Below are 16994 nucleotides of genomic sequence, written 5' to 3'. Positions count from 1 at the left end.
GTATAAGAGCTCCCCGTGACACCCAGGTTGGATGTGTACCCTGCCTCAAGTGGTGAATCCCCTCTACACTGGTTGTGGCAGTATAAGAACTCCCTGTGTCACCCAGGTAGGAAGGGTCTTCCGCCTAGAGCAGCAAATCCCCTCTATCCTTGCTGTGGAGGTATACAACCTTCCTCAGACTTCCAGGTGGGATGGGTCTCCCACTTGGAGCATCGAGTCCCCTCTAATTTGGCTGGTGCCATATAAGAGCTCCCAGGACACCCAAGTGAGAGATGTCTCCCAACTGGAGGGGCGAGTCCCCCCTACACTGGCTGGGAGGTTTAGGAGCTCCCCAGACACCATGGTGGAAGTTGTCTCATGCCTGGAGTGGCACATCCCCTTTACTCTGGCTGTGGCTGTATAAGGGCTCCCCCTGATACCCAGGTGGGAGGGGTATCCTGCCCGGAAGGGCGAATCCCCTCTACCTGGGCTGTGGCAAGATAAGAGTTCCCCATGACACTCTGGTAGGAAGGGTCTCCCACCTAGAGCAGGGAATCCCCTCTACCCTAGCTGTGCAGGAAGACAAGCTTCCCATACACCCAGTTGGGTGGGTCTCCCGCCTGGAGGGGTGACTCCCCTCTACCCTGGCTTTGGTGGTATACAAGCTATACAAGACCCCAGCACCCAGGTGGAAGTGGTCTCCCACCTGGAGGGGCGAATCCTCTCTATTTTGGCTGGTGCCATATAAGAGCTCCCAGGACACCCATGTGGGAGGTCTCTCCCAACTGGAGTAGCGAGTCCCTTCTACCCTGGCTGGGAGGTATAGGGGCTCTCCCAGTGACCAGGTGGGAGGGGTTTCCCGACTGGAGGATCGAGTCCCCTCTAAACTGGATGCAGTGGTATAGGAGCCCCCTGACACCCAGGTGGGAGTAGACTCTCGTCTGGAGTGGCGAGTCCCTGCTAAACTGACTCTGCGGTATAAAAGCCCCCCAAGACACCCAGGTGGGAGGGTTATCCAGCCTGGCAGAGCGAGTGCCCTCTACCTGGCTGCGGTGGTATATGAGCTCCCCTCGACACCCAGGTTGGAGGAGTCTTCACCTGGAAAGGCAAGTCCCCTCTAATCTGGCTGCAGGAAACCTGTAGCTCTAGGTTTCCTGCCTGGAGGCAGGAGTCCCTTCTACCCTGGTTGGAGCAGTGTACTAGCTCCCCCAACACCCAGTTGAGAGGCATCTCCTGCCTCGAGGGGCGAGTCCCCTCTACCTTGCAGGCGGAGTTATATGAGTTCACCCAGACACCCAGGTGAAAGGGTTCTCCTGCCTGGAAGGGCAAGTACCTGTTACCCTGGCTGCAGGTCTATAAGAGCCATCCTTACAAACCTAGGTGAGAGTGGTCTCTTTCCTGGAGGGGCGAGTCCCTGCTACTCTGGCTGCACCTAGATATGAGCTTCCCCTGACACCCAGGTGAAAGGGGTATCCTGCCTGGAGGGGCAAGTCCCTGCTACCCTGGCTGCAGTTGTACATGAGCCCAAACTTCAAGGGGCACCCAGGTGGAAGTGATCTCTTTCCTGTAGGGGTGAGTCCCCTGAACACAGGCTGAGGCAGAATACAAGCTAGACTGGACACCAAGGTGGGAGGTGTCTCTCGCCTGCAGGAGTCAGTCTGTTCCGTTCAGGTTGCAGAATTAATGCCTTCCACAGACAACCATGTCTTTTTCATGAACCCAGGTCCAGGTTCTAGCACTTGGCTCTCCATTACTGTGCCCGGTTCCTTGCTTGAGCCCCTGGCTGCCCTTCTCATGGACCCTGTCCCTGTCCCTTTGTTTCACGCCACTTTTACTAGCCTCCTCCTGTGCCTCCCCTCTGTTCCCCTCATGCTGTGGTATCCAGGCACTGCCTAAAGCCTTCGCTACCCCTGCTTCGCTCTAGCCTAGGCTCCTCAAATGGGTCCCGCAGCCCACCAAACCCCCAACCTCCGCATGCCAGGTATCCCCTCATAGGACCCCCTTTTGCCCCACATTGGTCCAGGACCCTCTGTGAGGATCTACTCACCTGGGGCAGAAGAGCAGATTTGGCTGGTCTCTTCACCAGGAATGCTCCCTATGGGAAACACAGCCCTGCCAGTCACCTGAGTCCCCTTCACCGCCTGTACCTTGAGGTCAAGATCACTTGGGACTTGCTGCAAACCAGCCCTGTGGAATCTCCTCCCTTCCTTCCCATTCCCTCTGGCCTTGCATGCTGCCCATACCACAACACAGCACTCCCTAACCCTGACCCTTTGTGCTCCAGTCTCCAGGCCTTGGTGCTTCCATAGGCCAATGACCGTGATCCTCATGTCCCTTGAAATAGCATGGAGTCTCCTCCTGTTGTGTTTGACCTGGGGGCCCCTTACTTGGTCCCCTAGCGAACTCACCTAGTCCCCCTTTCACTTCCTTATGTCTCCTGGCCTCACACAGTCCCTACCTCTCTACCCATTGTGCTTTTTCCTGGCACTTGCAGGCCTCCTGCTCCTTGGGTCCCTTATCACAATCAGTCCCTTGGCTCCAATGCCTGGGGGTGTCTTGGATCATGGTTCTAACCCTACTGTGCACCCAACATGACCCCCCATCATGCCCTTTCATCCTTTTCCTACTGGCTCCCTTTCCTTGTCTGGCCTCCCTTGCCAGGTCCCTGGCCCTGGATTCAAATATGAGCCAGGTAACCTTATGAGAAACAGAGCTCTGCTCCTGGCCTGGGCCCATTGGTCTCCCTGGGTGCTGGTTCTCCATCAGGAACCCTGACACCTGGAGGTGGCCCTGAGCCTGGAGCCTGACTACCCCCTGCTGGATCCCCTGTCTACCCTCCTTGTCTAGTGTCCTGAGCCCTATCTCAAGCCCTGGACCTTGGCTCTCTATTCCCAGGCCTAGTTCCTCGCTTGAGCCTGTGGTGGCCTTTCTTGCTCACTCCTTACTGGGCATTGTCTGAGGGCCCTTTGCTGGGGCCGATTCCCTGTTCCTCTTTGCTTTCCTGTACCTCAGTACCCTAATGCAGCCCTGCCTTCCCGGCCCAGAGTTCTCTGCTCCCCTGTGGCATGGGCCCTCCTATTGGTCCCTTCCTGGGCTCCTTGCTTAATTCATTACCCCCAGCCCACCCACACCTGTCTTCTGGCACTTCACGCTGTGCCCTCCTTCGACCCTCCTGTCCTTTGTGTCCCTGCCACACCCACTTTCCTGATGCCCTTCCCAGTATGCTTACCCGGGCCAGTGGATGGCCTGGCCTCTTGACCCTGGAGGCTCCCTTTGGGAAAACATAGCTCTGCCCCTTTCCTGGGCATTTTGGCCGCTCTCAGCCCAGGCCCTGCTCTTGACCCCTGACACTCCATAGTGACCCAGGCCTAGAGCCCTTCTCCCCCTGTGCCAGCCGCTTTCTCCCCTCCTGCCCCTCTCTATCCATGTTTCTTTTCATTCACCCAGGATCAGGTGCTAGAACTTGGCTCTCCATTACTGAGCCAGGCTCCTTGCTTGAGCCCCTGGCCACCCTTCTTGAGGACCCTGTTCCTGTCCCTTGGTTGCAGGCCCCTTTTGCCAGCTCTCACCTGTGATTCCCCTCTGTTCCCCTCATGTGGTGGTATGATGGCACTGGTGAAAGGCTCTGCTACCCCTGCTTTTCTCTAGCCTAGGCTCCTCAAATTTGTCCTGCAGCCCATCGGCCACCCCCCCCCAACCTCTGCATGCCAGGTAACCTTCATAGTACACTCTTTTGTCCATAATTAAACCAGGTCCCTCTCTAAGGATCTACTCATCTAGAGCAGAAGAGCGGATTTGGCTCGTCTCTGCACACTGAAATCTCCCTATGGGAAACAGCCCTGCCAGTCACCTGAGTCCCTTTCACTGCCTGTACATTGCGGCCTGCCAGTACACATGGGGTTTGCTCCAACCCAGCCATGAGCGATCTCCTCCCTTCCCTCCCCTGCTCTCTGGCTTTGCATGCTGCTCTACCCCAACCCAACCATTCCTATCCCTGACCTTTTGTGCTCCAGTCTCCAGGCCTGGGTGCTTGTCCAGGCCCCTGACCATGTTCCTCATGCCCCTTGACATAGATAGCATGGAGTATCCACGTGTTAATTCTGACATGGGGGCCCCTTTTTAAGACCCCCAACAAACACATGTAGGTGCCCCTTGTGATTCCCTCTGTCTCCTGGTCCTCACGCATCCCCTATATTTCTTCCTATTGTGCTTTTTCCTGGTGCTTTCAGGTCTCCTGTCCTTGGATCCCTCATCAAAATTGGATGGGTGGGTCCCTTGCCTGGGGGCCTGTCTTGGGTCCTGGCTCTTGCCCTACAGTGAACCCACCATGCCCCCTTGCCGTGCCCTCTAATCTCCCTCCTCCTGGCCCACTTCCCTATTCTGGCTTCCCTTGCCAGGTCCCTGGCACTGCATTCAAATATGAGCCAGGGCACTTTATGTGAAATAGAGCTCTGCCCCTGGCCTGGGCACCTTGCTACCCCTAGGTGCTTGGTCCTCTTCCAGGAATCCTGACACCTGCAGGTGGCCCTGGGCCTGGAGCCTGACTGCTCTCTGCTGGATCTTCTGCCTTCCCTCCCAAATCTTGTCTAGTGTACTGAGCCCCTGACCAAGCCCTGGCTCTTGGCTCTCTGTTCCTAGGCCTGGCTCCTTGCTTGAGCCTCTGGTGGTCTTTCTTTGTTAGTGCTTTTTTGGGTATTGAGTGAGGGCCACTCGCTGGTGCTGCTTCCTTGTTATCCTTGGCTTTCCTGTACCTCAGTACCCTAGTGCAGCCCTGCCTTCCCGGCCCAATGTTCCCTGCTCTTCACTGGACTGGGCCCTTCTCTAGGTCCCTTCCTGGGCTCCTTGTTGGGGTCCTGACCCATAGCCCACCCACAACCTTCCTGTGGCCCTTAAGGCTGTGCCCTCCTTCAGCCTTCCAGTCCTTTCTGTCTCTGCCACCAGCTTTCCTGATCCCCTTACCAGGATGCACACCTGGGCCAGGCTACTTGGTCCGGCCTCTTTGCCCTGGGGACTCCATTAGGGAAAACTTAGCCCTGCCCCTTGTGTGGGCTCTTTGCCCTCCCTCAGCCCAGGCTTTGCTCCGGACCCCTCAAACCCTGCAGTGAACCTGGGCCTTGAGCCCTTTTTTCCCTGTGCCAGCTACTCCCCTTTCTCCCCTCCACCCCACCCTATCCATGTTTCTTTTCATTCACCCAGTCCCAGGTGCTAGAACTTTGCTCTCCATTACTGGGCCTGGCTGTTTGCTTGAGCCCCTGGCTGCCCTTCTCGAGGACCCTGTCCCTGTCCCTTGGTTTCAGGCCCCTTTTGCCAGCACCTTTCTGTGCCTCCCCACTGTTCTCCTCATGCTGTGGTATCCTGGCACTGCTGGGAGTTTCCACTACACCTGATTTACTCTAGCCTAGGCTCCTCAAATGGGTCCTGCAGCCCACTGACACCCACCCCAATTTCCACAAGCCAGGCATTTCCTCACAGTACCTTTTTTTGCCCCTCATTGGTCCAGGTCCCTCTCTGAGTATCTGTTTACCTGGGGCAGCAGAACGGATTTGGCTGGTCTCTGCACCCTGAATGCTCCCAATGGGTAACAGCCCTGCCAGACACTTGAGTCCCCTTTACCACCTGTACCTTGAGGCCTGACAGTTAACATGGGACTTGTTCCAACCCAGCCCCGAGCGATCTCCTTCCTTCCCGCCCTTGCCCTCTCGCTTCCATGCTGCACCTACCCCATCCCAGCACTTTGTGCTCCAGTCTCCGGGCCTTGGTACCCGCCTAGCCCCTGACCGCATTCCTCATGTCCTTTGGCATAGCATGAAGTCTCTTCATGTTAGGTGTGACCTGCGAGTCCTTTACTTGGGCCCCCCAGTTGGCTCACCTAATTGCCCCTTGCACTTCTCTCTGTCTCTTGTTCCTCACACAGCCCCTACCTTTCTTCCCCTCACCTTTTTCTGGCGCTTGCAGGTCTCCTGCTCCTTGTGTCCCTCATCACAATTGATTGGGTGGGTTCTTGCCTCAGGCCTGTCTTGGGTCATAACTCTTGCCCTACAGTACACCCACCATGACCCCAGCCGTGCCCTTTCATTGCCCTCCTCCTGGCCCCCTTCACTTGTCTGGCCTCCTTTGCCAGGTCCCTGATGCTGGATTCAAATATGAGCCAGGGAACCTTATGGGAAACACTGCTCTGCCCCTTGCCTGGGCCCCTTGCTCTCCCTAGTTTATTGGTACTCCACCAGGCACACTGATACCTGGAGGTGGCCCTGGGCCTGGAGCCCAACTGCCCCTTGCTTCCCTCCTGTTGGAGTGAATTTGGCTGTCTTCTGAGCCCTCTAGGATCTGCATAGGCAACACAGTTCTGCCCCTTGCCTGGGCCCTCTTTGCTATCCAAACATGACAACTGGCAGTAGACTTGGGCCTAAGGATGACTTTTCTCTGGACGATCCCCTCCCTTTACTCTCCTGCCCTCTAGCCTTGCAAGCTGCCCTTAAGCCAACCCAGCCCTTCCTCACCCTGACCCTTCACCCTAAAGTTGCCTGGCCTGGCTACCAACCTGAGCTTCTTATTGCATGACTCGGGTTGCATTGCTTTCTGTGGTGTCTCTTCCTATTGGTCTGAATTGGGCATCCCTTGATTTGGCCACCAAGCTTGTTCCCCTTTGTGTGCTTTGTGCAACCCTGGGTCTTCTCGTCCTAGCACTGTTTCTACCTCTCCTTCCCCTACCGATTTTTTTTCTGAAGCAGAGGCCTCCTGATCATTGGGTCCCTAATACCATTTGGTGGGGTCTGTCCCTTAACTGGGATCCTTGATTGTGTCCTGGCTCTTGCCACTCTCTGTACCTACTGTGCCCTCACATTGCACTCCTGCTAGCCCCTGTCCTTTGTCAGGCATTTTGGACTGGTCCCTGGTCCTTGATCCTTATCTGCGCCAGGGTGCCTTGTGGGAAACAGAACTGAACCGTGACTCTCGACTGGGCTACTTGCACTCCCTAGGCCCTTGGGGCAGCACCAGGAAACCTGATATCTGTCAGTGAAGCTGGCCCTCGATCTTGCCTCCCCCTGCTGGACCTCCTGCATTCTCTCCCCAGCCCTGTCCAGTTTCCTGAGCCACGTGCCCCAGTGCTGGCCCTTGGCTCTCCATTCCCTGGACTGGCACCTCTCTTGAGCCTCTGGGGGTCCTTCTTGCTCTGCGCTTCCCTGGGCTTGAACAATGGGCCTTGCTGGGGCAGCTTGCCCACTCCTCTTGTCTTCCCTGCATCTCAGAACCCTAGTGCAGCCCCTGCCTGCCTGGCCCCACCCTTCTCCCCTATCCTGGGCCTTCCTCTATGTCCCTAGCCTCGGCTATTTTCTGAGGTCCTGACCCACACCCCACAAACCCCCTTCTTCCAGCACTTCACACTGTGCCCTCCTTTTGCCCACATGTTGTCCTTGTCCCTGCTGGCTTTCTTTTCCAGATCCCATTCCCAGGATGCTCATCACAGCCAGGGGATGGAACTTGGATGTTTGGCCCTGCGGTCTTTCTTTGGGAAAAGGTAGCAGTGCTCCTTTCCTGGTGGCTTTGGCCTCTTTCAGCCTGGGCCATTCTCCTTAATCCTGACACCTGCAGTGAATCTGGTCAATGAGCCATCCTCTCTTTGTGCCTGTTCCTCTTACTCCCCTTTTGCCCCCATATACCTTCGCAGCCAGGAGAGAGGGGACTCGCCCTTCCAGATGGAAGATAACTACTACCTGGGTTTCAGGGGATCTCTTATAGTCCCGCAGCCAGGGTATAGGGACTCCCTCCTCTATGCAGGATACCTCTCCTAACTGGGTTTTGTGGGGAGCTCCTATACTGCTGCAGCCAGTGTAGAGGGCACTCGCCCCTATAGGCAGGAGACCCCTCACACCTGGTTGTTGGGGTGAACTCAAAATGGCCACAGCCAGTGTAGAGGTGACACACCCTCCAGGCAAGAGACCCCACCCACCTGGGTTTTGGGGAGAGCTCATATATCATCAGAGCCAGGGTAGAGAGGTTTCGTACCTCCAGTCCCCTCTACCCTGGCGAACTTGCTATACAAGCTCCCTGCAACACCCAGGTGGGAGGGGACTCCTTCCTGGAGGAAAGAGTCCCCTCTATCCTGGCTAAAGCTGTATATGAGCAACCCCCACCAGACACCTAGTTAGGAAGGGTCTTCTGCCTGGAGTGGTGATTCCCCACTGCCCTGGCTGCTGTGGCACAAAAGTTCTCCCTGACAACCTAGATGGAGGGGTCTCCTGCCTGGAGGGGTGAGTCTTCTCTATCCTGATAAGGTGGTATACAAGCTCCTCGCAAGACCCAGGTGGAAAGAATATCTTCTCTGGAGGAGCGAGTCCCCACTAATCTGGCTGCAGTGTTATAAGAGCTCCCCCACCCTGACACCCAGGTGGGAGGGGTCTCCAGCCTGGAGTGGCATATACCCTATACCATGGCTTCCATGGTATATGAGCTGTCTCCTGACACACTGCTGGGAGGGGTTTCATGCCTGGAGTGGTGAGTCCTCTGTTCCCTGGCTAAGGTGGTATACAGTCTCCCACAACACCCTGGCTGAAGTGGTATAAGAGGTCTCCCCCCACACACAAGTGGGAGGATTCTCCTGCTTTGAGTGGTGAGTCCCCTTTTCCCTGCCTCTGCAGTGTATGAGCTCCCCTGACAACCAGGGTTTAGGGGTCTCCCGCCTAGTGGGGCAAGTCCCCTCTCTCCTGGCTACTGCGGTATATGATCTCCCCACCCATAGCAAGATGGGAAGGGTCTCATGCCTGGAGGATCTAGTACCCTCCACCCTGGCTACAGCAGTATACAAGCTCCCAGACACCCAGGAGAGAGGGGGAGAGGTGTGAGTCACCTCTAGCCTGGCTAATGTGGTATACAAGCTTTCTGTGACACCCAGGTGGGAGGGGCCTCTCAGTTGAAGGGGCTAGTCCCCTTTTCCCTGGCTGAAGTGGAATACTAGCTTTCTCTGACACCCAGGTGGAAGAGGTCTCCTGCTTGGAGGCCTGAGTTCCCTCTACACTGGATGTGGCAGTAAAGGAGCTCCCCAGACACAAAGGTGGGAGGGTCTCTGGCCTAGAGTGGTGAGTCCCCTCTACCTTGGCTGAAGAGAGATATGAACTCCCTGGACAATCAGGTGGGATGGATCTCTTGCCTGGATTGGCCAGTACCATTTACCATGGCTAAAGCAGGATAGGATCTCCCCCAACACCCAGGTGAAAGTGGTTCTGCCATGGGGGACAAGTCCTTTCTACCTTGCCTGCAGCTATATTGGAGCCACACCCCCACACTCAGGACACCCAGGTGGGAGGGTCTGCTGCCTTGAGGGGCGAGTCTCCTATCCCCTGGCTGGGGTGATATATGAGCTACCTTGTACACCCAGGAGGCATGTGTCTTCCACCTGAAGGAGCAAATTCCTGGTACCCTGGCTGCTTTGGTATAGGAGCTTTCCCTGAAACCTAGGAGGGAGAGATCTCCCATTTGGAGGGGCAAGCCCGCTCTACCCTGGATAAGGTGGTATACAAGCTGCCAGCAATACCTGGGTGGGAGGGGTCTCTCACCTGGAGGAGAGAGTCCACTCTGCCCTGGTTTCAGCAGTGTAAGAGCTCCCCCATTAACCCAGGTGGTAAGGGTCCCCCACAAGAAAGGGTGAGTCCCCACTCTCCTGGCTGGGGCTGTATATGAGCTCCCCTTGACACCCAGGTGGTAGGGCTCTCCAGCTTGGAGGGGCGAGTACACTCTACCCTGGCTGTGGTGGTACAGGAGCTCCCCCCTACACCAAGGTGGGAGGGGGGTCTCCTGCCCTTTGTGGCAAGTCCCCTCTAGCCTGTCATTGTAGGTATATGAGCTCCCCTGAAAACTAGGGTTGAGGAGTCTTTCACCCTAGTCGGGCGAGATCCCTCTAACCAGGATGCAGCAATATATGAGCTCCCCCTCATAGCCAGCTAGGAGGGGTCTCCCACCTGGAGGAGACAGTAGCCTTTACTCTGGTTAAGGCAGTATAGAAGCTCCCCCAAGACACCCAGATGGGAGGGATCTCCCACATGGATGGGCGAGTCCCCTCTATCCTGGCAGCTGTAGTATATGAGCCACCCACATTAGCAGATGGGAAGGGGCTCCCGCCTGAAAGGGGGAGTCCCCTTTTCTCTGGCTCCAGTGGTATACTAGCTTTCCCTGACACCAAGGTGGGAGAGGTCTCATGCCTGGAGGGGCAAATACCCTCTCTTCTGCCTGGGGCAGTATATGAGCTCCCTCCGACCATCAGGTTGGAGGGCACTCTGGCCTGGAGTGGGGAGTCCCCTCTACCATGGCTGCTGCAGGATCGGTACTCCCCCAGACACCCAGGTGAAAGTGGTGTTCCACCTGGGATTTTGAGTCCCTGCTACCCTGTCAGTAGCTGTATAGGAAACCCCCCCAGGACACCCAGGTGGGAAGGGTCTTCTTCCTGAAGGGGCGAGTTCCTTCTACCCTGACAACAGTGGTATTGGAGCTCCCCCTGACACCCGGGTGGAAGGTGTCTTCCACCTGGAGGGGCGAGTCCACTCTACCCTGGCTGTAGTCTATAGAAGCTCCCCCGCTTGAACCCAGGTGGGAGCGGTATCCCGCATAAACGGGCAAGTCTCTTTACCCTGGCTACTGTATTATATAAGCCCGCCCATACCCAGATGAGAGAGGTCTCCTGCCTGGAGGGAGAATTTTCCACTAACTGGCTACACAGGCATATGAGCTCGCCCCCCCCCCCCCCCCCGTACTCAGGTGGGCAGGTATCTCCTGAAGGGGCGAGTCTTCTCTTCCCTTGCTGCACTGGTTTTCTAGGTTTGCCTGACACCCAGGTTTGATGGGTCTCTTGCCTGGAAGGGCGAGTCCCTTCAACCCAGGCTACAGCAGTAAAGGATCTTCCCCTGACACCCAGGTGGGAGGGTCTCCTGCCCTGAGAGGGGAATCCCTTGACCCTAGCTGTAGTGGAATAGGAGCTCCCCCCTGCCACAGCCCGGCTGGCTGGGCAAAATAACTGGGGGGCTGACGAGGAACTTGTGAAGGTTGATGCAGCAGGAGTGAGAGCCATTTATTGTAGGACAGGAAGGGTATATATACATTCCACACAGCTTATCTTAATTAACATAAACTAGACACAGCAGTCAGCCAATAAGGAATCTCCACACTTAATGGCTCACTGGCATTACTTCAAAAACCACTCCCTCTGGCAAAATGCCAGGCACCATCCAGACTTGTTTACAGACCTTAACATTAACCACTCCCTCTGGCAAAATGTCAGGCGCCATCCAGACTTGTTTACAGACTCTAACACCCCCCTACATGCAGGTAGGAGGGGTCTCCCAACTTGAGTGTTGAGTCCCCTCTACCCTGCCTGTGGCAGTATATGAATCCCCTGACAGCCAGATGGAAGGGATCTTATGCCTGGAGGGTCGAGTCCCCTCTTCCATGGCTCTGGCGGTATAGGAGCTCTCCCAACACCCAGGTTATGGGGTCCCCTGACTTGAGGGGTAAGTCCCCTCTACACTGGCTGCAGGGGTATACAAGGTACCCCTGACACCCAGGTGGGAGGAGGTTTCCCACCTGTAGGGGCATTATCCATCTACCCTGGCTGCTGCAGTAATCAAGCTCCCCAGGTCACGCAGGAGGGAGAGGTCTCTCGCATCAATGGGCAAGTCCTCTCTATCTTGTCTGTGGTGGTGTATGTGCTTCCCATTGTTAGGTGTAGGACAGGCAGAACAAACGTTAGCTGCAGGATAACCCAAGCACTCAAACCCCACTTTGTCTGGTCCTGTTTGCATCAAGTCTGCATACTTAACCCCACTCAAGGCTGAACACTTGACCCCCACCTGTCTGGTGCAATGTGGGAAGGGGTCTCCCGCCCTTTGTGGTGAGTCCCCACAGAAACCCACATCTGACCGCTGCCCCATATGCCTGAAGGCAGAAGATGAGAACCTTAGCTACTACTGTGTGATCCAATCATTGTCCACCAACAAGGCAGCTTTCAGACCCAGAGATCCCGTTAGAATGTGGCTATAAAAACTCCCTCTTGCTGGGCCCCCCTCTCTTGCTCTCTCTGTCTCTCTCTCTTGATTTTGCTATCCCTTGCTCTCTGCAACACAGCAGTGGTTGCTCTGAGTATTGTGGTCACTTTCTTTTCATTGATGCTGAAACCCAGGAAGAGGGTTAAACCCACTTTTAGGTCCCTCTTACTCCAGAAGTGCCACTCACCAGACAACGTGAAACCATTTTCTTGACAGCCAGAACTACATGCACCCCCAGCTTTCAGTTGGTGAATTTACCCTTCCTGGAGTCCTAAACCCAATGGTTGTGTCAGGAGGATTGGACCTTTGATCTTCCAGCAAAACTATTTGCCCAGCAGTGGGGAGGAAAGCACCCTATCACAAACTTCAAGGCCATGGTGTCCCTCAGGGAATCCTTCCTTGGGCAGATTGGACTCTTGGGTTCAAAATTATTTTCCTTCTCCTGCCCAGCTGCTGGTTTACAAGCATATGTTTTGTAGGTCACCCTCAAATGACCTTGTAACCTCTGGGAACACATAGCAGAGAACTAAACATCACACTCCAACCAGATTTTAAGTGTTGGTGGCTCTCATTAAGTCCTAGTCCTCCCACGTTTAAGACTCAGCTGCTAGAGATAAACTTACACTTCTGTTTCTCTCTCTTCTCCTGCCTCTCCTTCTCCCTGCTTTCCAGCCCTGGAAGTCTCTGGCCTATTCAGCAGAGTCCAGAAAACCCTAGGCCAAGGTCTCCCATGACTCCAGCCCTGTCCTGGAGCTGCGACCCTCAGGATTGGGTGATGACCACTCTTCAGCACAAACCAGCCACTAGGAACTCATGATTTGGGGCTCTACTGGGGATGACCCTATTGCCAATAAATCAGTTTCCTCCCTCTCCCTTAAACTACCTTTGCATCTCATTCCTTCTCCCCCATAATAAGTTTGCATCCCCTTCCCTTTATCTTATACTATGTTTGCAACATGTGTAATTTTGTGTCCTCTCTGCCAGTTGACTCTCCCTTACAATGCCTCTTGGACAACCTCAAAACCCTCTCCTTGATACCAGACATGAAACCCCCAAAATTGATCAAATATATCACCCAGAATTGGCCCACTTATCCTCTAGACAACCAAAATAAATGACACCCTTTTTGGTCTATGGATCCCTCCATTCTAGGGGATATTTACAATTACTGTGACCATTCAAAACAATGGGCAAAGAGCCCCTATGTCCAAGCTTCGTTCGGGCTCCCATCCAATTATGCTCTCTGGACCTCTTGCAAACATCTACAATTTTTTTTTTTTTTGCTTGCAAACCAACCCCCACAACCACCGATCCCAAATCTTCTCCTCCTCTGGACTCATCCACTACTTTTGATCCTGCTGATGAACCTCCATCTTAGCACCAGCTCAAATAGGCCCTCACCTTCAACCTTCTGCCCCAGCCCCTGCACTATTTCCCCTGCCTAAATAGCTTGCTTTCTCCCCTCCAGTTACTAGACCAAAAGCCCAAACCACCGCCCTTGCTCAAACCATTGCCTCCTTGCTGGGGTAGCAGGTACTGAAGTTATCCCTCCACCCACTCACTCTTCTCTTCTCCTGTCAGTGCCCACACCTGGTCCCACCAGAACCTCTTACCAGTTAACCCAAAGCTCAAACAGGCTGAGGAGAGCCCTTAGATCCCTATCAGAGATCTGGTGAAAATGGCCTTTAAAGTTGCTTTGTCATCACTGAAAAAAGGTTATTAAGAATTTAAGTCCCTTACAGGCTTTTGGGGATATTCACTCCTGTCCTCCTCTCTGCTCAACCTGTTCTACTGCTCAAGTTTTCCTTGCTAGGGAAAATTCCAAACCCCTTTCCCATTATTTTTTTACATACCCTTTCTCATTCTCAGATCCACCCTAGCTGTTGTCAGCCCCACCTTCCCATCTTACATGTCCCTACCCAGGCCCACAGAAAAGTCTTAATCTACCTTCTCCAGAAATCTTCTCCATGACTGATTTCAGAACTGTCAGCAAAGAGTCTCTACAGAAAAGTTTAATGTAGTTAAACTTCCTCTTTTCCTATTACCCTGTTTCACCTGGCCACTGGCAGAAAAAAAAAAAAATCAACACTCAGGCTGCTGGACACTCCCTTACTAGTTTTTCACAAAAATATGTAAACAAGGCCTCTGGCCTTGAGCTGGGCTTCAAAGAGATGACTACATTTCTAAGATAAGGGATGTTACCAACTAGGCTACACAGTAACAGCTGGCAGGGGGAGGAAAGAAAGTGAAAAAGAACCTCTCCCCTTCTCAGGTGTCCTTGAAGGGTTAACTTGCCCAGAACAGAGAAAAAAACATGCTTTTATGTGAATTTCTGCAGACTGTGAACTTCTGAGACCACCTCTTACATGCAAGTTACAAAATTCTGAAACTACCCAAACTTGGGGTACATGGGGTTAATTGATTACAGCAGAAGGTGTGCCCTCTGAATGTGGCTGCAACCAAATCAAACTGTTCCCCTATCTTTGGTGCTATCTTATGTGCCTTGTCTTGGTCCATCCATACAACAGTATAATTCCATATACTTAAAAATTGTTTATGTTTTCATGAAATGGTAAACAGATGTGATTAATTGTGTACTGCAAATAACAAAACATCTCTCATTAAAATGGAACATTTTGCCTAAATTCAGAAATTTACAAGGACTGTTTTCAAAATGTGAATAAAGAAGAGGTTAATAGATGGTAAAGAAAAATTGGAATGTTCTAGGTATGGATTTACTAGAAGGGAAAAGGTTTCAGGATAAGAAAGTCGATATTATTAAAAAATCATATTATTTATTAAATAAATATGAGGGTTTAAGCACGTGATAAAGAAGGTCTGTGTAAGTGGGTTATATATGTAAGTTTTTTTGAGCAAGTAATCTTGAAGGAATTAAGCATTAAACAACTATTGTTAAACAACAGTTGTTATTTTGCAATATTGTAATGTTATTTCTTTAAGAGCTAAATTTGATGAATGTAAAAACATCAATAGTAATTTTGGAACTATTATTCTTCTTTGTATATTAAATGTGTTCATATTTTCCAGGTATATAAATCTTTAACATAGAAACTTTAAACAAAAAAATTATATCAAGCTGGTATTCTTCAAAAGATTGCATGGTAATTTTAGGTTTACAAAAATATCATATTGGAGATTTATCTATATCATTTAATTTTCTATAACTGGACCTGTTATCAATAAGATTAATATAAAGTTCTATACACTGGAGTACAATTTAAATGTAATATCATATTGTGTTATCTAATATTCATGTGACCTCGAACAATAGTATATGTAAACTTTGTAAAATGATATTTTTAAAAAAGATCAGCTTCAATACTATAACACTTATCTAAGATTTATAAACCGCCCTGCCTTACCTTGCTGCAGTCCGGCTGCAACAAAATAACCAGGGGGTGACAAGCAACATGTGTACATTGATACAGCAGGAGTAGGAGCCCGATGCCTTTCTCCACGATATTGTGGGTAAACACCTGGTCCTTGTCCATTTTTTGATAATGGAGTACCCTCTATGGTGGTTTGAGAATGGCATTCATTAGCCCAATGTCTCCCTCTATGGCATGGTGGGCAAATACCCGGTATTCTATTCCTTTGATACCTAGCTTTGTTAAACCCTCCTCCTATGGGGCAACTCCTTTTAAAATGTCCTGTTTGTTCACAATTGTAGCATGTTTTTGGCCTGGCATCTAAAGCCTGTTGTACTGTTGCCAAGACTTGTCCTTGTTCATTAATGTCTCTACATAATTTAATATATGCGTTTAAATCTTCATGTCTCCATGGTCTAATGACCTCTCTGCAGCAACAATTTGCTTGGTCATAAGCCAGTTGTTATATAAATGGTATTGCTTGTTCTGTATCCCCAAAAATTCTGGAAGCTGCTTGAATAAGCCTATCTACAAATTCAGCATAAGGTTCATTAGTTCCTTGTATTACCTTAGATAATTGATCTTGTAAATCTCCATGCCCCTGTAAAGTTTTCCATGCCCTAACCGCATCTACAGCAATTTGCGCATATACGCCAGGATCATATTCAATTTGTTGCTGTTGACCCTCATAAGGTCCTTTTCATAACAACATATCTAGATTTCTTTGAGGGTAACCGGCTACTGCATTTCGCCTAGCTGTCTCCCTGCAAAAGTCCTCATTGGAAACCTTCCATAACAAATATTGTCCTCCATTTAGCACAGATTTACACATACTAGCCCAATCTGCTGGTGTCATGTCCAAGTTGGTAATGGATTCGACCATGCTTACAGTGAAGGGTGCTTGAGGACCATAGGTTGTTACAGCCTCCTTTAACTGCTTCACTGTTTTGAAATCTAAAGCATGGTGAATTCACTGCCCTCCTGCCTGCTCAAGTACAGGGCATGCTAATCTTTGAGGTCCTGTCTCATGATCCCATCTATCAACTACAGGGGTTGAGGGCCACTCAGCTATCTCCATAGGTGGAGCTGTTGGTTGAATTACGCCCTCTGCTGATAGAACGGTGTTAGTAGCAGCCTCCTGTTGTAGCCTTTTCCCTAATAGCTGTTTCTTCTCTAAGCTTTCTTCCTTTAAATTTTCTTCCTCTGTCTGACTAGCTTGAGAGACCTTCTCTTTTGCTTGATCTAAAATGTCTTTATCCATGGTCTGAACCTCTAACAATTTACTTAACACTCTTTCAGTTTGTTTTTTACTAATTTCTAATCTGTTATAAAAATAACGCAACCCAATAAGATAACACAAAACAAAACCGAAACAGAATGAAACAAAAACAGAACAAAAAATCGTTGTATCAATTTTCCTATTTTCTTGACATGTGCATTTGTGGTCTATTTCTATCTCTTCCTCAGGGGCGAACAACTTCAAACCTTGAGCTAACCATTTTTCCCAGTCTGCCTGAGAAAATTCTAGCGATAGGCAGCTTGAAACAAACACAAAACAAATCAAAACAAGAACACATTGCTTTTTAAAATGGTC

The sequence above is a fragment of the Marmota flaviventris genome, chromosome 20, assembly GCF_047511675.1.
Source record: "Marmota flaviventris isolate mMarFla1 chromosome 20, mMarFla1.hap1, whole genome shotgun sequence".
In the NCBI taxonomy this organism is placed as follows: Eukaryota; Metazoa; Chordata; class Mammalia; order Rodentia; family Sciuridae; genus Marmota; species Marmota flaviventris.
The sequence above is the reverse complement of the archived record's forward strand: the minus strand, read 5'-3'. Positions refer to the sequence as shown.